This window comes from Myodes glareolus, chromosome 13 (genome assembly GCF_982192425.1).
Source record: "Myodes glareolus chromosome 13, mMyoGla1.1, whole genome shotgun sequence".
In the NCBI taxonomy this organism is placed as follows: Eukaryota; Metazoa; Chordata; class Mammalia; order Rodentia; family Cricetidae; genus Myodes; species Myodes glareolus.
Genome location: NC_142038.1, coordinates 34,602,117 through 34,627,598, shown reverse-complemented (window position 1 = coordinate 34,627,598; position 25,482 = coordinate 34,602,117). Strand labels below are relative to the sequence as shown.

The 25,482-nt window shown below is 44.1% G+C and overlaps 1 protein-coding gene and 1 long non-coding RNA gene across 5 annotated transcripts in view; one reads left to right on the top strand and one right to left on the bottom strand.

Moving 5' to 3' along the window:
* The window catches only part of Snx24 (sorting nexin 24), a 145,106-nt gene that overhangs the window by 39,312 nt on the left and 80,312 nt on the right, over positions 1–25,482 (top strand). The gene's annotated exons all lie outside the window — the stretch shown is intronic.
* Positions 16,272–24,082, bottom strand: LOC148119996 (uncharacterized). Its single transcript, XR_015734703.1, has 2 exons — positions 23,905–24,082; positions 16,272–19,498 (listed from the first exon to the last, which is right to left on the bottom strand). It is a non-coding gene; the product is annotated as an uncharacterized LOC148119996 (long non-coding RNA).

Sequence of the window (25,482 nt, the reverse complement as noted above, 5' to 3'; positions counted from 1 at the left end):
CAGTGTGCTTGCTGGTGTCCGCAGAGATCTGAAGAAGGCATTGGATCTCCTGGAAGTGGAGTTACAGGCAGACTTAAGATGTGGGGGTGCTGGGAACTGAAACTTGATCCTCTGCAAGAGCAACAGGTCCTCTAAACTGCTGAGCCATCTCTCCAGCCCCCATCTCTTGGTTTTCAAGGCAAGGTCTGTATAGTTCAGGTTCTCAGCACCTCAGCACTGCTCAGATTGCAGACATATGCTACCATTCATGGTTCCCACCATACATGGCTTCTAATTGATTCTTGGGAGTGAGAAAGCTTTGGAACCTGTCCTGGAATTCACTTTGTAGACCAAGCTGGCCTCAAACTCACAGTGATCTGCCTGCCTCTGCCTCTCGAGTGCTGGGATTAAAGGCGTGCACCACCACCACCTGGGGAAAGCATTTGTTTTTAGTAATTACTAATTACTAAAATTATTAGTAGTAGTAGAAGTAATTGCAGATCCCTATTCAGGATTTTGTAGAAGTGAAATTTTAATAAAATTGTTTATTTATCTTGATTACTAATACATTTCTGTCATTTTAAATTGTGCTTTCTGTATATTAGACTGAATTCCAAACTCTGCCCTTCCTCTTCTGATAAATGGATGCTTTTCTTTTTTTTTTTTTTTTGATTTTTTGAGATAGGGTGTTGCCTTTATAGCCCAGGCTAGCCTGAAACTCATGATCACTTGCCTTAGCCCTCCAGGTACTAGGATTACAGGGTGTTTCATGCCCAGCTGGTTTTCTCTATCCCTTCCTTCTGTGTATTTGGAAACTGTAATTTTATATTTATTTAGAATATTTTTAAGATCTGTCCTTTGTTGTTATACAGGTCATCATTTTATCCCTTCTCCTGAGCAAGGCAAAAGTAGTTACATTCTTCCCACATCCCAGCCCTCTTTTTCCGTTGTCTAGAATTTTTATTCATTTTCTTAGGCCAGAGAACTACATTATTAAATAGTTTATCAGCATATGGACTCATTAGTTTTCCTTCCACATGGTTTCCCTCTGGGCATAGCTGTTATTTTATTTGCCAGTTACAACTTATTTAATGTTAAAGCTCTGTACGTGTTGATGCCTTGAGTTGTTCTATACTGTAGTGCAGCTTTATCTGTAAGTCGGGGCTAATCGTCTTTTGTCAACCGTTTGAGTGGATTATGACATCATCATTATGTCTGACTTTCTATACTCTGACTTTCTCTCTAATCGCTTTTAAATTTCACTCTTCGTCTTTCCTGTTGTGCATTTTCAACCGCCATGCTAGGGACATTTCTTTTCAATCGGATTCAAGTCATTATTGAATTCTGGGGAATTATTTCCTTCCGAAATTCCTTTTGATGTGTATGTAGAAGTTCCTTGATCTGCCCTGCGTTCCCTTTCCTTATTCTCGTCTCTCATTCACTATTTGGCTTGTGCGATGGCCCTGTCACATCACTGATCTCTTCATATTACCTGACCTGTTGCTTACTGAACCTTAGTCCTTAATTTCTGAGTTTAGAGATCTGTGTGTAGGATTTGCAGTGGACTTCTTTCCGCCGTTGTATGTACACCTGGACACACTTGAGTATATAACATTTTATCTGAGCGGACATTATCTCTTCCTTTCCTTCTTGACTGCTTTCTGCAAAACAAGAGTTAACTTTTATAGGTTGTTTTCATATTTGCATTGTTTCCAGTTTTTTTTTTTTTATGAACTGCCCTCATGTATTTTAGAGTTTTTATCTGCAGACTCTGGGTGTGAGAGTCTGCCCTCCCTTCATTCCCCGTATTATTTTCCTAGTGATTTGACGGGCTGTCCTTCTTTCTGTCCTGTACCACCCTCTGGTCTTTAGTTCAGTTAGGCACCTTACAGCAAGAGGTATTTAGCACATTTGTTAAGAGTGCCATTGTCTCTGGGGGGAATACCATGCTCAGCCTAAATAAAGAAGGGCAAGGCCTTGGTCCTGCCTCAAGGTGACGTACCAGACTTTGTTGATTCCCTGTGGGAAGCCTTATTCTCTCTGAGGAGTGGATTGGTGGAAAGTGGGAGAGAGAACTTGGATTTCTATGTAAAATGAGAAAAGATTGTTAAAACAAAACAAAACAAAACAAAACAAAAGGCATGCAGGCACTGGAACCCCACAACCTAAGTTCAAATTCCCACATTACCCAATATTGTGGCTACTCTAGCTACATCACTGAACATTTCTGTGCCCCAGTTGCTCATTGGTCATGTAAGGATAATGGTAGTATCAAGAATGAATTCTTACTTAGATAATTTAAGAAACTGTTGCTGAGAAGTGTGTCCAGCTCCCAATACACTCAAATGAGCGTTTTGGTTGTAGCGGGAATCGCACAAGCACAGAATGAGCGACCAGACATTTGTTCAGTAGGCTGTGTCGCTGCTCTCCATCTGCCTCATGGATTCATCTTCCTTTAAGTGCATCCCTGAGTAACAATAAGAATCCCCAGTTTTAAGCACTAGGTGACCATGGCTTCCCCAGCTCCTCAAAATGGATTTTTTTGATCCTCATTATACCACATTATCTATAAAAATGAACTAGTAGCCCCCCTGCTAGTCATTGGTCTTATAGTTCTGTGGGTTCTAGATAGTTAAGTATAAGTTCTAAGCAGTAAGTATACATATATACACATTATTTAGAGGCAGGGTCTTGTAATGTAGCCCAGATTGGCCTCAAACTCACTATCTCTCTAAATCAAACTTCCAAGTCCTAGGATTATAGGCATATGCCATATGTGTGGCGTAGGAGGGAACATATTTCTGAAATAATTTCAAATATACAAAAATTATAAAAAAAATAATGCAAATCATTCTTATTTCAGGATGGGCGGGTTCATTCCAAAAAAAAAAAAAGAAAAAAAAAAAACCTTGCCGCCAGGCATTGGTGGCTCATGCCTTTTATCTCAGCTCTCGGGAGGCTGAGGCAGGCCTGTGAGTTCGAGGCCAGCCTGGTCTACAGAGCAAGTTCTAGGACAGCCAGGACTGTTACACAGAGAAACCCTGTCTTGGAAAAAAAAAAAAAACCTTACTGCTTTGCTTTGTCATTTTGTCCCTGCCCCTGCGTTGTGCGTGTCCCCACATTTTCTTCAGAAACAATTGAGACTCTGTTGAATATGTTATCTGTGCCTCATTATTCTCTTAATCCTAGGGATAACCGGGATGTTTCGCATTATACTTCATAGTTCATAGTCCAGGTGTTTCACTTGTCCCAATAACGTCCTTTATTTTCCCTGGATGTAGGATGCAGACAATGCATTATATTTAGTTGTCATTGGTCCTTTTTTCATTTTGAACTGTCTCTCTGCTTTTCTTTGTCTCCCATGACATTGTCATTTTGGTACAACATAGGTCAGTCATTTATAGATTGTTGGTTTCTTCTGGAGTTCACTGATGGGTAAATCAAGGAGATGGCATGGGGCAGAAAAGTTCCACAGTCAATGGGTGTGGCTTCTGCTTGTTGCTAACTGGCAGTGCTAATTTTGACTGCTTGCTTAGGCCTTGTTGATATTTTTCATTAAAAGAATTTGATTGCACATCAAGTCACAAGTGCAAAAAGAAGACCAGGGCTGCCTCTCTCATCAGCAGTCTCTCATAAACCAAGAAAGCATGGAGTACCTTCTCTCAGACCCTGAAAGCAGATAGCTTCCAACCGAGATAAACTTAAATGCAAATAGCTTCAACTCGCCAAGAAAAAGGCACAGACTAAGTGGTTAGCTTAAAAAACAAGTCATCCCCCAAAGTAGGCATCTCACCGGCCAAACACATACTCGCCAAGAGTCAAACTGGTGTAACTATTCTGATGTCTGATAATAGACGTCAAGCCAACACTATGGAGATAAAGAAGGCCCCTGTGTACCACAGAAGGGAGCAGTCCACCAAGAAGACATGCGGTGGACGAGAACAGTTGCTATACAAGCTTGACGTCACAAACCTGGATGCCCGAGTGTGGCTGTGTGCAGCAGCAAATCCAGCACTGGTATGGGGAGGGACAGGAGGATCTTGGGGACTTGCCAGCTGTCCAGTGCTGGACAATGCTGGAAGAGCAATAGACTCCGGGTTCACCGAGGATCTCCTGTCTCAGAAGAATAAAGTGGAAAGTGATAGAATGGGGGCTGGAGAGATGGCTCAGTGGTTAAGAGCATTGCCTGCTCTTCCAAAGGTCCTGAGTTCAATTCCCAGCAACCACATGGTGGCTCACAACCATCTATAATGAGGTCTGGTGCCCTCTTCTGGCCTGCAGACATACACACAGACAGAATATTGTATACATAATAAATAAATAAATAAACAAACAAACAAAAGAATTTGGGGCTTAAATGAACTTTAAAAAAAAAGAAAGTGATAGAACGGGACATTTGATGTCGTCCTCTAGCCTCCACAAGTGTACATGCAGACACACGAACACACAGATAAACGACATACCAACAACAAATATATATGCACTGAGTATTGGGGCAAACTAAGTTGTGCTCTGATTTGGACTCACAAATCCCAACTCCTCACCCCAGTGAGCCAGTGATTGGCAGAGGAATGCTCTTCGCCTCTGTAAGTTGTTTTTTATCAGTTATTGTGTCCTGGCGGTTTCTAATATGACCATTTCCTCCACATCCATAGCTGGTACCCTGCTTTACAGACGGGCCCTCCACTCCCTCTTTCCCACTGCCGTGGACTTGTGACTTTAAAACAAAATTGACACAATACTTATTTTAGCTGCCCACTTGACCCTTCCACTCTGATGAGTGAGGGGTGTGACCCCATTTGTTTTTGATTGTCATTTCTTGCTTGCTGTCCAGAATATACAGGTTCGTTTTAGACTTTGCAAATCCCAGGCTTTTCCAAGGATAGATGCTAAGATCTGGGTTGTAAGTGTGCGGTTAGACTCTCCCAGTCGAGAGCGGAGTAGCCTGCTTATCTGTGTGCTGCATATTCATAAGCACTCTTCTGATTTCATATGTCGTATTCAGGTGAAAATTTTTCTGATCTGAATTGCATGGAACCAGAAGTGGTTTGGATTTCTGATATTTTTTCAGACTTTGGAATGTTTGCAGTGTGCAGTAAGGTGATTTTTTTTTTTTTGGTTTTGTTTTTTGTTAATAGAACCCAGTTCTAAAGACTTAATTGACATGTTTTTTTGCTTACCTTTTACACATGTCCTGAAGGTAATTTTTTCCAGTTAGAGGTAATTTTAAAGCATGTGTGCGGGACACCTGTGTTTTGGCCGTGACCTGTCACATGAATTCAGTGTGGAGCTTTCTACATGACCCCATTGCTTTGTCTTAGGGCTCATGCTTTACCTTTGTACAGTCAGAGGACTGTTCGGGATGTCCTTGAGTTAACCATCTGCTCTGTGTTGTCATGGGATCAGGTCAATAGACAGCCACTTCTTTTTCTGTTAATATTGAAATCTTTGTTTGTGGGGGCTGACCGCTTTTCTCAGCTGCAGGGCTGTGTATGCTTAACATCTACAAGGCCCCAGGCTCAATCCCAAGCATCCAAAGTGAAGGCTTAAAACTGGGAATGCATACAGAACGTATGATGGCGCTAAAGCTGTAACTGCATACAAAGATCTTACTGGTGATAAGGAACAGCAGTAGTATATGTAGATTCTACTCGGGGTAGGAGTATCCTTACATTTCAATGGCTAGACATGCTCCAGATGGTAGTGAACTAGGAAGCCCAGTGGATTAATATCTTGGGTATGTATGTGTACATGCATGTGTGTGCGCACATATGTTTGTTTCTGGGAAACCTAAGACCTCTCATGCTTGCTCTACTGAGTGGTTACATGTACTTCGGTGTTTTCTAAATTCTCAGAATCGACTGCATACTCTCATAGAAGCAGGATGAGATTAAATAAACTATTACGCCAAGCTTCTAAGTAAAAATAAACCTTTGAAGTTAAAATAAATGTTCTTCAGTAAATCGTGTTAAATAAACTTAATTGAACTTTAAGCGCCAAGTTTTGTTAAGTCATTTCATTTTAATTTGGTTTTTGCTATTTACATTTATTTATTCGTTCTCACATGCATGTGCACGTGTGTGTGTGTGTGTGTGTGTGTGTGTTGTGCAACAGTGCTCATGTGGAGGTCAGAGGACAGTTTGTTGGAATCAGTTCTTTCCTTCACTCTATGGGCTCTAGAATTAAACTCAAGTTGTCTGGCTTGGCAGCAGGCTCCTCTCTACTCACTAAACTAACTCACTGAGCCCTGTTTGCTTTTGTTCAAATGAAGCAGAATTGAAGATTTTACTAAAGATTTTTTAGTATGATCTTGAGAGTTAGGAGAGAAGAAAAGATTGTTAGAAGAAAGGAAGAGACAACCCAGGTATGGGTATATGCTCCTCAGAGAGAATCATTACTTGTTTGTTTTTGAGACATGTTGGCCTCAAAATCACAGCGGTCCTCCTGCCTCAGCCTCCCAAGCATTGAGATCTGATGGTCTACCATACTCTCTATGGGAAAATATGAGACTAGAGATGTGGTTCCATGGGAAGAGTGCTTGTCTAAAATGCAGGAGCCCTGTGCTCAATCCTCAGTACTTCATAAGCCAGATATTGTGATATATCACTCGAGAGGTAGGATTCAAGGTTATTGAAACATGATTCATCAAAACTTAGAGACAGAAATTGGGGTTCAACCCGAAGGTCAGAAAAACAAAACAACCAGCCACTGGCTCTTACCTCTACCTCAGTCCAAAATGGCGATCCCGCCTCCAGGAATCCTCAGAATGAGACTGTTTCTGAGAGCTGTCTCCTTCCTTTTTAAGGGTGTGTACCACTATTGCCTGGTTTCTATGGCAGCTAGTGTGGCTACTGGGATTAAAGGTGTGTGTCATTGCTGCCTGGTGTGTAAGGCTGGCCAGTGTGGCCGTTTTACTTTTCTAATCCTCGGGCAAGCTTTATTTATTAAAAGACAAATGAAATGCCACTACAGGTTATGCTCACTTAGGCAGCACGTTGAGCGAGGCCAGCCTGGGCTCTATGTGACTGTCTGGAAGGGTGAGCCGAGGAGGGAGGGAGAAACTTTGCATGGTAGATAATATTATTCAGCAAAAAAACCTGTTTCTTTGAAATTTTATCCATTGCATTTTCAAAATTTGTGCTGAGCTTGTATCCCTGGGATGGAAATTGCCAAGCAGTGTGGCACAGCCCCCCCCCCCCCCCCGGTTCTGTGGGGTAAGCCACCTTTGTTTTCAAATACTGGGCTTGGAATTTTGATACTGTGTTGGTCCTGCCGTGACCTTCATTCTGCAGTGGGGAGCCTTGCACACATTAATTTCCAGAGGAAGTTTCAAATAAATGCCCTCTGTATCTGTAGTATACCCTCCATATCTGTAGGACAGCTGTACGCCCAGCTACTGAGCTGCAACGGTGGTTCACAGCTTGTTTTAATTAGGAACTTCCTCCTAATTTGGAGGGGTCAGTAGTACACATTTTTGTTATTTTTCACTTTATTGTATATGTATGTATGCCATGTTTGATGCCCGTAGAAGCCAGAAGAGGGCATTGGATTCCCTGGAGCTGGAGTTACAGGTGGTTGTGAGCCACCATGTAGGTGCTGGGAATTGAACCTCTTCTTCTGGAAGAGCATCAGTGCCCAAAACCACTGGATGTCTCCAACCTCAATATCACATATGTTTTAATAATTGTGCAGTATGACAGACATTGACTTAGTTGTGTTCCAGTGATTTTGCCTTGAATGGCTTTCTCACACTTTTCTTCGCATTGGTGTCTTGCCTCCATACTATTTCACTCTTAATGGTTCAAGCCATCATGAATGATCTTAGCATGTTTTGTCTTTCCATGTGTACTATTGCAAAGTAATGTAAAGCCCATCTGTAGTTTTCAGATTTTAGAATCCATTCAGGATAATATGTAAATATTTGATGTCAAAATTACAAATTATTGTGTGTGTGTGTTTGTTGCCAGAGGGCCTTATACTAGGTCGATGCTCCATCCTTGAACCACACTCCCAGCCTAGGTAATTTTGACAGCATTAACGTAGAGGATCCCTTTTCAAAATAAGTTTTCACTCAAAGACTAGGGCTACACAAACATAAAACACGGGTGTGTTGCTGGAGAGATGGCTTGGTGCCTAAGAGCACATGCTGCTCTTGCAGAGGACCCAAGTTCTGTCCCAGAGCTTACAAAGCAGAGATTTAAAAAAAATTGTTATTATTAATTTTTGTTTGTTTGTTGGTTTCCAGACAGGTTTCTCTGTGTATCCCTGACTGTCCTGGAACTCACTCTGTAGAGATCCACCTGCCTCTGCCTCCAACATGCAAAGATTTAAAGCATGGGCCACCACTTCTGGCTCTATTAACTTATTTTTCATCTTAGGACAATGAAGTTACAGACCATTAGCAGACATATCCAGTTTAATTTTTCTGTTCAGTAGCCATGACAGACATTACTAATTGATCCCAGCACTATTTGATTATGCCGTAGAAACCTTAGCAATATAATGTAGCCATCCGTATCAGTCAGATATGGCATTTGAGTTGAGTTCCTGTTCTTAAGGTAATTTTGCCAACAAGGTAGTTTCACAGGCAGAATTTGCCATGTATGTTCATGTCAGCTTGCTAGTCTGACACTTGCCTGAAGCAGGGTTAGTAACAACTAACTGCTGGCTTAGTTTCTCAGGTTTGCTTCTTTCTTTCTTTCTTTCTTTCTTTCTTTCTTTCTTTCTTTCTTTCTTTCTTTCTTTCTCTCTCTCTCTCTCTCTCTCTCTCTCTCTTTCTTTCTTTCTTTCTTTCCCCCCTGAGACAAGGTTTCTATGTGTAGCAGCCCTGGCTGTCCTGGAACTTTCTCTCAGATCAGGCTGACTTTGAACTCACAAAGATCCGCCCACCTCTGCCTCTGGAGTGCTGTGATTAAAGTCGTACATCACCACCATCACCACCACCACCCAGCACGTCTCTCGCAACCTTCTGCAGCTATCACGTCCTCTCTGGGACTTCCTGTCCTGTCTTGTCCCAGCCCATTCTATTTTGAACAGATGTAATTTACTGAATCGTTCCCTGCCCACTCCCATGTGTTTTTCCAGCTGCTTGGTCTTGAGTTTATTCCCTCTGGTGGAAATCGGTAACAGCCTTGTGCACAGGCAGAAAAGAACTTCTTGAATCTTGCCTTGTTCCTGGGATAGCCCACGACTTATTTAAAATAGGCCACAGCTTGTTTATGGAGCAGCTGACTCCTCCTTGCCACTGTTTTCTTGGTTTGTGTGACGTTTAAACAATTATTGCATTATGTGCCTGCCCTCCGCCGAACATAATAGCCCCAGTGAGGTCGGAGGCTTAGCTCTAACCACTGGCCAGAGGTGCTGATGGATTTTGGAAACTATGAATGGAGCAGTGGAGTGAAAGCTCCAAACCCTGCATGGGTCGTCCCTGTGCCTCTCTTAGAGTTGAAGGCAGACACGGGGCTCTGGGCCTCTCACTTCCCAGTTTCAGTTCAGTCCAGCATTTCAGAAGAGCATGTTCAAGTCAAATGCCATTTAAAAGGAGACAAAAATGTGTCCCTGACACATCCTGTGAGGCCTATTGTCTCGTTGCTGCACCAGTAGGTGTCACTGTGTGCATTAAATGAAAATCAAAGATGTCATTAAATGAATCTTCAAATTAAGCATTACTACAGGTTTTTCAGACAGTCAGCTCTCAAAAGTAATCAAGGGTACTTACGCCTATTTCCCCCCTTTTTAATGTCCAAAAAAATTACCCTCCTAGGCTCCTTTAAGAAAACGCAACATTGTTCTTTCTTCCCACCCCAAATTGAGCTCTCATGTGTATACGAAGATTGTCATATCCCTGCATCGGCTGGAACCAGAAGACAACACATAGACCAGTGTGTTAACTCAAGGGAGTGGACCCTTGTGTGCATGTTGTGTATCTCTCTCTCCTGGGGAAGAATTTTTTTTTTAAACTTTTCTTCGGAGAAGGATAGGTTTCTTTAAGCTTTTACATTTGCATTTGTTTATTTTATTGTGGGCTGGGCACAGAATTGTGCTTGTGTGGAGGTCAGAGGCCAACTTGCAGAAGTGAGTTAAGAGTTTTTAGGGGTTCTGTTGGGGAGTATTATTTTCAGGTGTGTGGCTTTCGTTTACGCGGTATTTATTTAACTCTGAGAAGCTGTGATACTGTGCCTGTCTAGACCACCTGATGGTTCTAATCAAGAGATGAATGGCCAGTAGCGAGGCAGGAGCAAGGACAGGCGGGACTGGGAGGCAGGGAAGATAAATAGGAGAAGGGAGAAAGTGGAGCAACAAGGAAGAGAACAAGGGGAGGAGGATGTGGGGGGTGGGTGGGGGTGGGAAGGAGGACGCCAGGCTCAGCCACCCAGTCACCTGGCCAGCTACCGAGTGACTGAGAGTAAGATGTACCGAAGTAAGAACAGATAAAAGCCCAGAGGCGAAAGATAGTCAGGATAAGTTAAGAAAAGCTGGCAAGAAACAAGCCAAGCTAAGGCCGGACATTCATAACTAAGAATACGCCTGTGTGTGATTTATTTGGGAGCTGGGTGGTGGGTCCCCCAAAATACCAAAAGAGTAAAACATCATACAGCAGGGTCCCACATGTTCATCAAACTACTCTTAGGGTTTGTTTTTAGTTTAGTTTTTCTGAGAGGAAAAGCTATTCCCTAATTATGTCTCATAATCCTAGTCATGTTTTTCATATTGCTAGGACCACAGTGAACAAGCATCCGGTCCTCTTTTCCCCCTGTGAGTCAGTTCCCTCTTCTTTTCCCTTCTGGGTATCGAGTACTGACTTTGCGTGTCTTGTTACTGGCGTGTGGGGGTAATAGTAAGCTCACTTGCAAGGTTTAACTGCTAAGAACTGAAAGCATCACAGACTGTGTGTTCCTCAGTGCAGCATGCAAATTGGGTTGCATAAGTGTTCCAGAGAGCAGTGGCTGTGTGGGGATTGAGCAGGCAGGGCCTGAAGGATGAAGGACATGCTCTCTGAGATGCTTACATAAGGCCTCAGTTCCTAAGGAAGTTACTGTTATTTTTATAAAGAATGACACAGAAAAGATCCATCGGGATGGAGCGTGCCTGTGTGAGGCTTTAGGGTGCATGTGGCCTTTAAGTTTCCCATGGTCACAGCTAAATCACCGTGGACCCTGTTGTCCCAGAGATGAAGTCTGTTCCCTGGGAAGATAAGCACAGATAGCACCGAAGAGGGTGGCACTCTTGCGAAAGTCTCTCCCTCTTACAACTCTTTTGATCAGTAGTGCTTACAACTCCCAGATCCCTGTCCTTATAGGCAGTGTGACACGTACAGTAAGTTCCATGCTCTGGGGTCAGAAGGTCAGGTGTTTTTTTTGGTTTTGATTTCCTAGTCTGGGAAGGGCGTGAGTGGGCTTGAGCTAAATCTGTAATATTTGGGTTTTTTTTTTTAATATGGTTCATTACTGTGTATATGTCCCCCCCACTCTGTGTGTGTGTGTGTGTGTGTGTGTATGTGTGTGTGTGTGTGCGTGCGTGTGTGTTTAGGTCAGAGGACAACTTTGTAGCAGTTCCTCTCCTTCCTCCTTTATATGGTTCCAGGGACTGAGCTCAGATTTCCAGGGCTTATTCCTACACGGCAAGCACCTTTACCTTCTGAGCCATTTTGCCAGCCCAATATTTAATTTATTAAAGAACTGAGATCAACAGCCGGGCAGTGGTGGCACACACCTTTAATCCCAGCACTCGGGAGGCAGAGGCAGGCGGATCTCTATGAGTTCGAGGCCAGCCTGGTCCACAGAAGCTTGTTGTAGAACGGGCTCCAAAGCTACAGAGAAACCCTGTCTCGAAAAACAAAACAACTAAAGAAAGAAGTGAGATCAAATAGTAAGTGTGAGCATGCATAAATCCCTGTTAAGCCTTGGTCATGTGAAGATGTTTGTGCGTTGTCTGTTTGGAGGCTGTGTAGAGGCTGGAAGGCCAGGACCCTTTGAAACTGCTCCGGGGTGACGGACAGGCCGTCAGGACCGAGAGTCATCAGTCCTCAAGGTGTTTGATCACTAAGCAGACCAGACGTGTTTGCTGGGACAGGTTGGTAAGCCAGACTTTTGGAATTAGAATGAAAAAACAAAAATCTTTTAAGCATTCCCGTAGTTGGGGGCCTGGGGAGGGTAGCTATAGGTATACAGTATATATGTCTCCTTGTATCATTGTGTGGTGACCTCTCTCTCCCTCGCTCTTCAATCTCTCTCTCTCTCCCTCCTTCCGTCCTTCCTTCTCTCCCTCCCTTCATCCTCTCTCTCCCACCCTCTTCTGTGCTGGGACTTGAACCCAGGACCTTAAGCATGCCAGGTAAGCACTGTTCTGTTGAGCTGCGAGCTTCCTGCCCAGTATGTCCTGCTCTGGGTGTTGTTTTGAATAGCACAGGAGGGGATGCTTGTACATACCAGGCAAGCTCCCTCCCACCGAGCTGGCATCCTCAGTCTTCTTAGGCCTTGAGTTTGTGGTCCTCCCGCCTCCTTTTGTCAGTAGCTTGGATTGGAGACCTGCACCACGATGCCAAGCTTGTCCTGCCAGCTCTTCATCCTTCATGGTGGGAATTTTGGGCTTTGCCATCCCTGCTGGCATCCATTGTCTTCTCTGCTGCCAGCTTCCCTGCTGCCAGCCTCTGGCCTGTCCCCTCTGCCCTTCCTCTTGTGGTCTTCCCCACGGGTGTATGAGTGGGAATACTGAACCCCTTGTGTGACAGGTCCTGAAAATAGATGTTCTAAGGGGAGGGCAGGTGGTGGCAATAGCCGCAGTCCTCCAAGCAAACTTATTCCCTCAGCACTCACGGAGTCAAAAGAAATTAACATATAGTCTAACAAATGCTTCAGCTGAGTGCTAGGAAGCTCGGTAAACACGCTGGAGCATTGACTCTGCTCACTGCGCCTCCCAGTGAGAGTCCCGGGAGCTCCTGGTCTCTGGGGCGGGGACCATATTTTTGTTCTGTATGGCCATCTGGAAACGGGTATGATGTGGCATCCAAAGCACCATGGAGAAGGGGTAAGCAAGCTCTTCCTGAAGACCTGGACACCAGGCTTTTCTTCCTCCACTAATAGATACAGTGCTCACTTTTGAGCCAGGAAAATAATCAGTGTGCTTTGAAAAGTGATGAAGTATTGCTTGTACTTCCAGTGGAGAACTGTGACGTGCTACCTATATTTTGGACCTCTTGAAATGCAGCTTGTTTTTTTTTTTTTCCCTCCATTTTGCAAGGATTTATTGTGTTCCCAGCTCACGCTTTGAACTGCACAGGGCGATATGGGCAAGATTTATACAATGCAATGTCTCTCCTGGGAACTTCCAGGCTGTTTGAAGGGATTATAGGTAACCAACAAGGAAAACTAGGCACACACTGTGAAGAAATAATCCAAGTTGAAATTGTACGAGCACTGCCAGCCTGGTTTAGAAGGGCCGGCGTGCAGAAGGTATGTAGTTGTCTCGCCTTTGCCCTTGGCCTTGCTATTCACCTCCACCTTATCTTTTGACTGATTCCTGTCATTGCCGCTTCACTAATTTGTCTTCCAGATTAAGAAAAGAAAACAGATTTTTTTTTAATGTGTGCAGCCTTGTTTTGTCTACATGTATGTATGTATGTGTACCATGTGCATGCCTGTAGAGTTTGGGAGAGGTGTTGGAAGCCTATAATTGGAGTTATGGATGATTGAGAGCTACCATGGAGGTGCTAGGAATGAAACCTGGGTCCTCTGCAAGAGCAGCAAGTATTCTTAATTGACTAGGGCAATTCTCCAGCCCTTTGTCTTCCAGATTTTTTTTTTTAATAAGGTCTCACTGTGAAGCCCTGACTAACCTGGAACTCACTAAGTAGACTAGGTTAGTTAACTCCAACTCACAGAGATCCCCTGGACTGCCTCTCCTTCCCCAAGAGCTTGTACAACATTTAGCCTAGAATGTTTCATTGTTTGCCTGAGATAAGGGTTCACTCTATGGAACAGGTTGGCCTAGAATTCCCTATATAGTTCAGGCTAGCCTCAAACTCATAGTATTTCTACTCCCCTTGGGTCTTAAGTAGCAGACCTGAGTTTACAGCCATGAACTATCATGCCCAGGGGTTGGCAGAGACTGCTTGTTCATTTTCCAGCTGCCCAGACCTGAAATAATCACAGAAACTGTATTAATTAAAACACTGCTGAGCCTGTTACCTTAGGCATATTCCTGGCTAACTCTTATTTCTTAAATTAATCCATTTCTATTATTCTGTGTGTTGCCATGTGACTGTGGCTTACTGGGTAAAGTCCCAGCGTCTGTCTCCTGTGGCGGCTACATTGCGTCTCTTTAACTCCGCCTACTTTCTCACAGCATTCAGTTTAGTTTTCCTGCCTAGCTCTATTCTACCCTGCTGTAGGCCCAAGCAGCTTCTTTGTTCCTTAACCAGTAAAAGCAACACATATACAGAAGGACTTTCTACACCATTTCCTTAGTTCTGAGCAGTCCCATCCTCTGTGTTCTGCTGTAAACAAAGAACCCAGAGCCAGTTGGGAGCCTTGCCCTTCTTTGTGCCTTCCTAAATGTCTAGAAGGAGCTGGTTGCATGTTTCTCTGTGTTTTTAGCAAACTTCCATGCCAGTGTCTGTGCTGTGGCACACCAGCAATGCTGTCCATCTGCCAGTCTGTGAATCTGACCCCTCCACCCTGCTTTCTGCATCCTGGTGCCTTCCGTGTGCTGGTACCCACACCGTATCCAGTTCTTCCCGGTTAGATGGTTAAAATGCCATACAGAATTGCTTTCAAAGCTGGGAAGTATTTAGCTGTGTGTTTAATGTTGAGTTTTGTTTCTTAATTATCCTTACATTTTGGTTTGGTATCGAGTGTCTGTGTAATTTAAAGCAGAACAACTATTTAAATCTGTTTGAAAAGGATACATTTCTGAAATTTCCATATATGTAATAAGCTGTTCTGCTGAATGTATAATGTCCTTCATTGTGGATCACTGTTTCCACCTAATAGACTGTTTAGTATACAAATACGTTCCAAGTTACTTTCGTAAATATACTTTCCAGCAACCACATAAAAAGATAGAAACACAATGTGTATTCAAACAAAAGCCTTTAATTTTTGAGTGTTTTTATTTGCATATATTAATTAGACATAATCATATATTTTATTGTGACCTTTCCATACATACCATAATGTATTTTGGTCATATTTGTTTCATGTCTTTTTTTTTCCAATGACTCAATGAGTTTCATTGGCAGTCCTTACAGGACTATACTGAGGATGTGTTTACAGAACTGTGTGTACCTTGCCAGCATCTACACACACACACGCACATGAAGGAGGGGTGTAGTTGGGAAGAGGCAGGGGATTAGTGAGAGTGAAATGTATTATGTACATGCAGGGAAATATCATCATAAAGTCCATTGTTATATACAATTAATAAATGCTTTTATAGAAATATTTGAAATGAAAGCTAATATCTCCCCCTTCCCCATCCACCATGAGCCCTGTGCGCTCCTCCCCACTTCATGCCAGGATATTGACAGGAACAATCTCGTACAAATAACTGTGGTAATCAGTGCTGCTGTGAGTTCAGGTGTGTGCCAGCATCATCATGCCTGGACACCCGTGCTCCATACCACTTCCCCAGCCCTTCCTCGGACTTTTACCTTCTTCTTCCAAGAAACCCCCCGAGTGGTATGGGTGTCCCACATATAGTTAAGCATTTGTCTGTCTCTTAGCAGCACTTCAGCCAATGTTAAGCCTTTGCAGTTATGGCTTTTCCAAAAATAAACTTTTCTGACTAAAGCTGATAGGAGCAGCTAATCTGCAGGCACACATGTATTTATTTATAGGCAGTTTGACAGACACAGCAAAACAAGAGCGCTAACTTTGGAGACTTCACTGGGTATGATGACTTCCCTAGCCATGGGCCCTTGACTAGGTTTACAGTACCAGGCATGATTTCTCCCCCATGAGCGGGCCTCAAATCCAGTCAGAAAGCAGTTGGTTACACCTGTAACAGACTTGCCACTATGGCACCAATGGCTGACCAGTATTGTTGTACACAGGGCCTACAGCGGAAAACTTTTTTGTTTTTTAACATCTGTGGGTGTTGTAGTTAATTCTAGAGTTAAATGACCAGTAGAAATAGGATGCCTAATGTCTGTTTTCATAGTCCTCATAAATTCTTTAATTGTATATATATTTGGAGACAGGATCTCACTATGTAATCCTGGTTAGCCTGGAATTCACTAGGTGGACCAGATTGGCCTCAAACACATGAGAACATACACACACATACATGAGATCTTGAAAATGAAATAAATTTTAAACTTTTTAATGAAATAGAAGAGATATTTGCATTTATGGGATGTTTCCATTTATGTATTTTTAGAAGCACATATTGTCATTTATACTGGTTAATAATATGGCAGGGCTTCTTATACCTATAGCTTTGTACCCATTGACCAGCCTGCTCTATTCTTCTCTGCCCAGTACTTTTCCTGGGCTCCAGGAACCATTGTCTGTTCTCAAGTCCTTTAGGGTGAAAATTTGAAACAATTACTGTTTATTTAGAGACAAGTCTCGGGTTGTCCATGGCCATGTACAGCTGAGGTAGGTTTTGTTCTTCATATGTTTCTGTCTCCCATCTGTCTTGTGCCAGAATTGGTGGGATGTGCCCTCATACAGGTTATGTGTGCTTGACACTGAGCCCAGGGTTCCTTACATGCTAGGCATGCATCTTACCAGCTGAGCTACATCCCCAGCCTCTGATTAAGTCCTTTAGATTCTGTATGAATCAGATCGTGTGGTACTGTCATTGTGTTCCTGCCTTATTTCTCTTAGCATAATGATCTTGAGTTCTGTTTATGTTGTTGCAAATGGCAGGAGGAGATTTTATGATGGAATTGTATTTATTCCCTTGATGTATATGAACCACATTTTATCTGTTCATCAATTGGTGGACATTCAGGCTGATTTTATAACATGGTTTTAAACACTACAAGCAAGGTGAGCTTGAAAATGATGGGTTGTTGAAGTAAAACAGCCACCCAATGGAATGCCTAGAAAATATATTGATTACTGTAAGTTCAACAGTATATACGTGCCTTGTCAACAAATATAGCTTCAAACTCAGACTTTAAAAATTGTTTTATAGGTACAGTCTCATTCTGTATTACACATATTTTTATTAATAATTTATATAGTTCCTGGAGAATTTAACAAGATATTTAGTCCCTGGTCAATATACGATTTAAAATTAATTATGTTGGCTGGACATGGTGGTGCATACCTTTAGTCCAGGCACTCAGGATGCAGACAATAGAGGATCTCTGTGATTTCCAGTTCAGTCAGGGATATATAGTAAAACTCTGTCTACCAAACAAACAAACAAACAAACAAAAAAACCCTGAGGAGTGTATGTGTGTGTGTTTGTGCACATACATACATTGTACACACATACCTTATGACTAGAGAGATGGCTCAAAGGTTAAGAGCACTTGCTATTCTTGGAGGAGGACCTGGGTCCATATCCATCACCATGTGGCAGCCCACAGCCACCTGCAGCTCCGCTGTGCACTGCTGGTGCACACCAAGAGGTCCCATCACCTGGCTGAAGTACCGGGTTGACCAGGATGTCCCTCCCCTGCTGCTCACTCAGGAGCCAGGAAATACAGGAGCTGGTGGTAACTGCAGCCAAAAGTTGTCATACTAACATATGAGGGCTTGGCCTCTTGACTGGAGGTTTGCCTGGCTCAGGACTGTTTTAAGGGTCTTTTCATGTGCTGGCTTAGCTGTTACTCTTAGCTATAAGCTAATGCTGTGGCCATGTTTTTCATGTGTAGAACTATTACTTAAAAACTCAAGTGTGTCTTTGACACCAAACAAATCACTGCCTTCCCACTGAAGGGCCTCACTCAGGTCTCCTAGGTAAATTATAGTCTGATGAATCCTGGCTGTCTCAATTAATCATTCAACCACAGTTCAATATCTACTATCATCTGGCAAGGTGCTCATTAGGCATGGGAAACAGAGTAGCGACTAAGAGTCAGGCAAAAAAAATGCATATGTAAGAACCACACATGTGTAAAACTGTTAACCTTAGGCTAGGTTCAGTTCCTGGCACCCACATCAGCTAGCTGACAACTGCCTGTAACTCCAGGTTCCATATCTTCTCTCTCTCTCTCTCTCTCTCTCTCTCTCTCTCTCTCACACACACACACACACACACACACACACACACACACACACGTGTATATAAAATACTCCCTGAAACTTTATATCTCTTAATAAGGAGGAGAGCGAACTCCAGTCCAGAACCTTCAGCAAGAAGCATTCTTTAAAACCACCCCTCTTTTCTTGCCTTACGGTACCTTCTATTTATGGCAAATGATATTGGCCTCCTTTATCTGTTGTAACTTAATGTCTTTAGATCACATTGGAGCAAAAAGATTTTCGAAGGAAAATCTTCAGTCCAGGTGGGATGCAGATGTGGTCCAGTTCTGAAGGTGGTATGAGGATTCGTGTTATGGGGAAATTTCTCAAGGGAACCGTCGAGGGGTAGAGGTAAAAGCCAGATAGCTCTCAGGGGAGAGTGTTCTGTTCCTTCTTCCTTCTCTTTAGGTGGCTGCTGTGATTTAGTGGTGCTCTTTGCAGACCTGAAGGGATGGGTAACCTCACAGCCATGCAGCTGCACTGGCAATGGAAATGGGAAATGGTTGGCGCAGTTATCTTTAAAACCAGAAGGAACAGTCTGTAGGCAGAGGGCCTTAGTCTGATGCCTTGGTGCTTGAGAAACAATTAAGTTCTATTTATCACTAGATTCCAACTGTATCCAGCTTATCAATTTTTGTTTGTTTTCTTGACGATGCCATAAGGGGTCAGTTGAGGAGGGGGTGGTCCCTGAAACATTTAAACTTCTTTGCACCGTAGTATCAAAGTTTTCACCTAGGCAGATACAGCGCTGAATGGTAATTCTATTTTTTTTTTTTAAAGGACAGCGCAATTAGATTTTGGTGAGATTGAGACTTCACTGTCTCGTGGTATATTTGTCAGGACAGAGTCACAGGTCTTTTGCAAGTGCTCATGAGCAAATCGGGGTGGGAAGACATTGAAACCAGCACAAGTAGATTGTCCCCATCACCACGTAGACAAAACAGTCAGGAGCCGGGCTCCGGGCCATAAGCACAAGTGGCATGATATAATGAAGTTGTATTCTATTAGGCTCCTGTGCGCGGGGAGCAAATGTCATCACCTGAGTGTGGCCGCATCTCTGTGATACAACCTCATCTGTTCCGTCAACTAGTTTTGCTCTGATCAATAAGCAGTTTTCTGTGGCCTTTCTCTGCTGTCAGGTGTCATTGAGTGATGTAAATGCACGTCAGAAACTAGAAACTTGACAGCTCCCCCACAGTGGGCAGAGGCAGAAGACGGAAATCGCTGCAGCGGACGCAGGTGACAGCTGACGTCTCCTTGGGGTGACTGGGTGGATGCTGCCACAGCCAGCATTTTTCCTCGACACAAAGGAGATGACCCTGTTATTTGTAAAAGACAGAGCAGATGTTTCCAACTAATTTAAGGGGAAAAAAATGTTCTTTTAAGTTGTAGCACAGTGATTATGTGATTTGTATAAAATGTTCCAAAAAATAATTAGGTTTTGGCAAATGAAAAAATTAAGGCAAATGAAAATATTTTTCTAGCTATTTTCTCTACCTCTCATTGCTTAAATTATGGTTAGAAGTTTTGGTCAGTCACCAAAAGGTGTAGCCCCCAAAACATTAACTCTAACAGTGTTCATGCAACAACAGGAAGGAAAGGAAGTCACTTAGGGCTGCAGCCAATGGAAGAGCCAGAGGAGAAGCAGGCTTAGTGCTGACTGCTGTGGCAAGGGTCAGATCCAAGACTGCTCAGAATTGTGCAAACACAGTGGAACATTGGGTGACCTTGGGGAATGCAGTTCGGAACCTGGTCAGGGGAGAGTGGGGTGTGAGGAGCACTTTCTTTTCTGCCCGTGTGAATGTTCTGTTATTCAAAGTGTTAAATTATAAAAGAGATATCTATTCCACATGTAGAGTTGTCTTAAATGTGTGAAAAGAAGTATAGTATAGTATAGTATAGTATAGTATAATATAGTATAGTATTACCAAAGGACAGATGTTCCAAGAGTTCCAGTTAGATTTCTGTGATTACAAGGGCATTCGGGACACACAGCTCGTGGTCAAAGTGCTTCCCTAGCATACAGGAAGCTCTGGGTTAGATCCCAGCACCACATAAAATCAGGGATGGTGTCTTATGGCTGAAATCCCAGAACTTGGGAGTTAGAGGCAGGAGGATAAGAAGTCCACCGTCATCTTCTGCTACATTATAAATCTGAGACCAACCTGGGTCACATAAGGCTCTGTCTCAAACAAACAGCAAACAAGTAAAAAGGCATTCAAGGTCCTCCTCGGTGATCTGGAAACATAAAAGATGGTGAATTGGGGCTGTGCTAGGTGGTCTGGGTGCAGGGTGTTGGCAGGAGAATTGGTTGATCAGAAGGACCCAGATGCACCCTCTGGAGGAAAGGAGGAAAGGAAGCTATCCCAGACTCTTGACAGAACAAGGACCGGAAGTGTTGTACATCTAAAGATAGGAAGAGGCATCGAGGAAGGGAGAGCCACGGAGGAGCTAGCCACTCTCGCTCTCCTCCCTGCTCCAAGTCCACAGAAAGAATGGACAATGGCAAAATGAGAAAAGGGACGATGATGGACCCAGACAGGACAAGGACCTTAAATTTAAATGATTGCAAGGTTATCTCCTGACCAAGGAAATATTTTAAACCCTGGAAGAACAAAGAAGAGGATGAACATGGTGGGGAGACACCTAAGATCCAGTCACTATTCCTGAAATTCTGGCCAAGGAAAAGACTGAGGAAGAAAATGAAGCTGAGCCACGGTCCTTTGCAAAGCAGAGCAAGAAGAGGCTGAAACCCTAAAGCCACAGCAGCAGGAGGTGGGGAGTGACAGGTGAAGCTCAAAGAGAGGAAGGGAAAGGATTTAGGAAGGTGCTTGACCCTCGGGAAACCAGCAAGCCAGTGAAGCAGTAGACCAATGGGAATGAAGAGGGAAGGTGGAAGGTGGCATTGGAAGGAGCAGGGAGAGAGAGAGAGAGAGAGAGAGAGAGAGAGAGAGAGAGAGAGAGAGAGGGAGAGAGAGACCAAGGAACTGCACAGTGTTATCTGGGAAGCATCAAAAAACAGTACTGAACCATGACCACAGATGATTTGTCTGAGTGGGATATATCTGAAGATACCTCTGTTGACTACAACCGCCTGTTTAAAAAAAAAAACAAAAAACAAGAAAAAGCATCAGGCTGCTGGGAGAGATGGTTGAGTGGCTAAGAGAACATGCTACTCTTCCAGAGGATCTGAGTTTAGTTCCCTGTACCTATATCCCGTGTCCAAGGGTTCACAACTACCTGTAGCTCTAGCCCCTGGCCTCCACAGCCTCTATATACAGCTTATGCAAACACACTATTCTCTCTCTCTCTTCCTCCCTCCTCTCTCTCTCCCTTTCTCCCCACCCCCTTGCACTTAAAAATAATAATTAAAAAAATCTTAAAAAAAAAAAAAAGAAACAGCACCAGATACAGTTGAAGGGGTGCAGACTTCAATGTGGGCATTGACCTAAAGCAGCAGAAACAAGAGCAGGCATGCCTCTATGGAGACCTGATGGAAAAGAGGCAAACCCTGGGAGAAAAGGAGCAGGAAGAAGGAAGGCTTCACAGATTTCCTGAGGAGGAGCCCAGGCAGCACTGGGATGGTCACCATTGGTCCCAGAAGTTAGGCGATCTGACAGATGGACAAACTAGCGAATCTTCTTTTGAGGACTATAACATCCCCACCAAAGATGACAAGATTCCAATCCTATCTGATCACGGAAAGAGTCTTCTCAGCCCCACATATGCCTTGGGGATCATTGATAAGTGTACCTACAAAAAGCCAACACCTGTGTAACATTAGGTAGTTCCCACTGGGCTACAGAACCATGACATCATTGGTGTCACTGAGACGAGCAGTGGCAAGACAACAGCCCTCATTCCGTTACTTGTCTGGGTCACCACACTTCCCAGGACTGCCAAGAGTCAGACCAGGGCCCTTATCATTCTGGCTCCTACCTGAGGCCTGGCTCAGCAGACTGAGGAAGAAGAAACCATCAAGTCTGGAAAGCTACTAGCTCAGCATGCTTGCCATTGGTGGCATTCCAGAGAAGACCAAGGCTTTGGGTTCCACGTGGACTGGGAGGTCGTGATCACCACCCCAGGATGTCTGATTGATGTACAGAAGAGCACTCTCTGATGTTGAGCTGCTGTGCCTGTGATGTTGGGGATGAGGCAGGATGATTGACATAGGCTTTGAGCTAGATGGCCAGAAGACCCTGGAATGCATGACTGTGGGAGAATTGTCTGTATTTTGTCAATCATGTTTTAAATAAACGCTGATTGGCCAGACAGGAGGTGTAGGTGGGAAACCCAGACAGGAAGTGGAAATGATGCAAGGAGAGCAGGAGAGTTCTGGGAAGGAGGAAGCTGATTCCTCCAACTCCTGCCCAGGCCACTGAAGCAGCAGGATGTGAGCTGCCACGCTGAAAAAGGTACTGAGCCACATGGCTAACATAGATCAGAAAAATGGGTTAATCAAGATGTGAGAGTTAGCTAATAAGTAGCCTGACCTAAAGGGCCAATCAGCTTTATAACTTATAGAGATCTCAGTGTGATTTTTCTTTGGGACTAAACAGCTGGGGGACAGGGCAGGACAGAAACACAAACAAGCAGGCCCGGCCTTCTCATGTTACACATGGCTGTCAGCAACCAGAAGCTGGACACAGATGAGGCTGAGGGCCTGGGGAAGACGTTGCTAACTATAACAAGTATCACCACCAAACAGTCATGTTCCTGGCTACCATGCCCTATAGCAATGCATAGTAGGTACATCTAGCCAAGGGCTGCCTTCAGTAGTTTGCTGTGCTGTTTATTGGCTCTGCAGCTAAGCCCTAGGAGCGCATAGAAGAAAAGAAAAGGTCTTATGTCAGAGTCAGAAAAGAGGGAAAGCTGCTGCCAATCTTGGAACATGGTTTCATTCTACCACCATCATTTTCATCAACAGGAGATAGTGACATGTTGGCCGAGTCCCTAGAGAAGGTGGACTGCTGTTCTTGTACACTGCATGATGGAAAAGGCCAGGACCAGCAGGAATTTGTTCGACCTCAAGGCCAGAGCCAAGGTTTGGCTGGTCATGGTCGTATCCAAGATGCGTCTAAGGTTATCTACTATGTTAAGGCCAAAAATATGGGCAATTACATTCACTACATTGGCTACATGGAACAAGCAAGGAAGAGTGGTGTAGCCATCATAAGAGCTCAGCTTGGTTCTGTGCACTGGGGCAACTTCCTCAAGAGCCTGTCATCTTGCCTCCCAGAGCTAGTGAGCCACCCAGATACCCAGCACAGGCGGTGCACCCCACCAAGAAGCTCTGGTAAGAAGCCAGTCTTGCTTGACAGGACACTTCCATGACGGTGCCTTGGCACTGGGGCCTCTTCTTTAAGACCCTCTTATCTCCTTTTTCAGGTTCTCATTCTTGTGCTGGGGCAATTAGCAAACAACCAAACTCCCTAGCTTCAGACCTTCCAGGACAAAGGCCTGAGTGCAGGGCTCCCCAGGGTCAGGAAGTAGGAAGCAGGGAGAAGAAACTGCCTCAGTGTAGTGAGGGGCTGCGGGCAGGCCTGCTTTTCATCCTGCCCAGCTCCCGCACGGCTAGCTTAGCCCCAGAAATAATAACACATAAGTTGTATTCATTTAAATACTGCCTGGCCCATTATCTCTACAGAGTTAGTTACTGGCTAACTCTCACATCTTGATTAACCCATTTCTAATAATCTGTATCACACCATGAGGTGTGGCTTACCGGGAAAGATTCAGCATGTCTGACCTGGTGGCTGGCTCCATGGTGTCTGCCTCATAGGCCTCTTCCCAGCATTCTGTTCTGTTTACTCCGCCTACCTAATTTTCTGTCCTATCAAGGGGCCAAGGCAGTCTCTTTATTGACCAATGAAAATAACACAATAGACAGATAACCCTCCTCCATCACCTCAGGTTTGGCTCAGTGCTACCCCATGCAGCTTGGTGTCTGTCCTGGTCTATGAAGTGTTAGTTTAGCGCTGTCCCCTAGACAGAACAAGCACCTGGTCACCTGATGGGTTCTCCTCCAGCACAGAGGTGGGTGTGACTGTATTGCAGTGACATCAGACTGAAAGTTACCCAGGGGATCTGGCACCGTGAAGAATGTGGCCTTCTCCGTCACTTTGGTCTCTGTTTTCCATTTGGAGCATAGAACAGATTCGGAGGGTTTAGAACTATGCAAAGCCCTGTGCCGTGTTTCGTGTGCACTTCAGGTGCCCTGCCACAGGGAATTGTTTTAGATATGGGGACAGGGTAAGCTGGCTGTGCCCATCCTTAAATCGTGGAGTAAAATCCCTTTTTTTCCTGTTGAGAAGACAAGTTTGCATATTCTGAGAATAGATGCATGAATATTAAAAAAAATAAACAACAAAACCATTTAGTGCCTGCAGGATGGCCCAGTAGGTAAAGGTACCTGCTGCCAAGTCTACCAGCCTGAGTTTCTGGAAGCCACATGGTGAAAATTATCCTGTGACTTACCACATGTATGTCTGTGTCTGCTTGTGCGTGTGTGTCCAGAGAACAAACTCAAGTATTGCTCCTCAGGAGTGATATCCACCTTATTTTTTGAGACGGGCTCTCTTACTGGCCTAGAGCTTGCCAAGTAGGCTAGGCAAGCACCCACCAGGGATCTGCTGATTTTCACCCTTGCCTTACAAGCATGCGCCAGCATCCTGATGTTCACGTGGGTTCTCGTAATTAAACTTAGGTTCTGGTGCTTGCAGAGCATGTATTTTACTGGCAGAGCCATCTTCCTAGCCCCCCAAAAAAGTGAGACTGAATTTCACTGGTTCTTTCCCATAAAGTATTGGTTGAGTAATTCATTCAAGCGGGTGTTTTTTACTGAGGAACACAGCCAGCACCGGGGCTGCGTGGCCAGAGGGCTTATAGGTTCAAGGCGGAAAGATAGTTTATTCTAGAAATAGGAAGGAGTAGGACTTGTAAAGAGAGGATGTTGGGGAGTTAAGATCACCAGAGATCAGATTCACTCTGAGAATGAGAAAGTTACTTGAAATAATCTGACAGGAAGTGACTGCGGAACTCGAATCCCTCCCCCACCTACACAGGGGCTTTAAGTCTTTTCTCTGCTTCTGCTTCGCTCCCGTTGTCTTGAGACTTCCCCACCCAGGGTAATCCAGTGGGCTTTTTGCACAGCCCCCACCATGTCCAGTTTTTGATTTTTCCTGTTTCTTTTAAAGTTCTTTTCCTGTTCATTTCAGAGTCAATGATACCAGAGCAGGGAGCAGAGTTCAAAATTAGGGTCACTCCCTCCTCGCTGCAAGGCACAGCTGGGAGGATGAGGGAC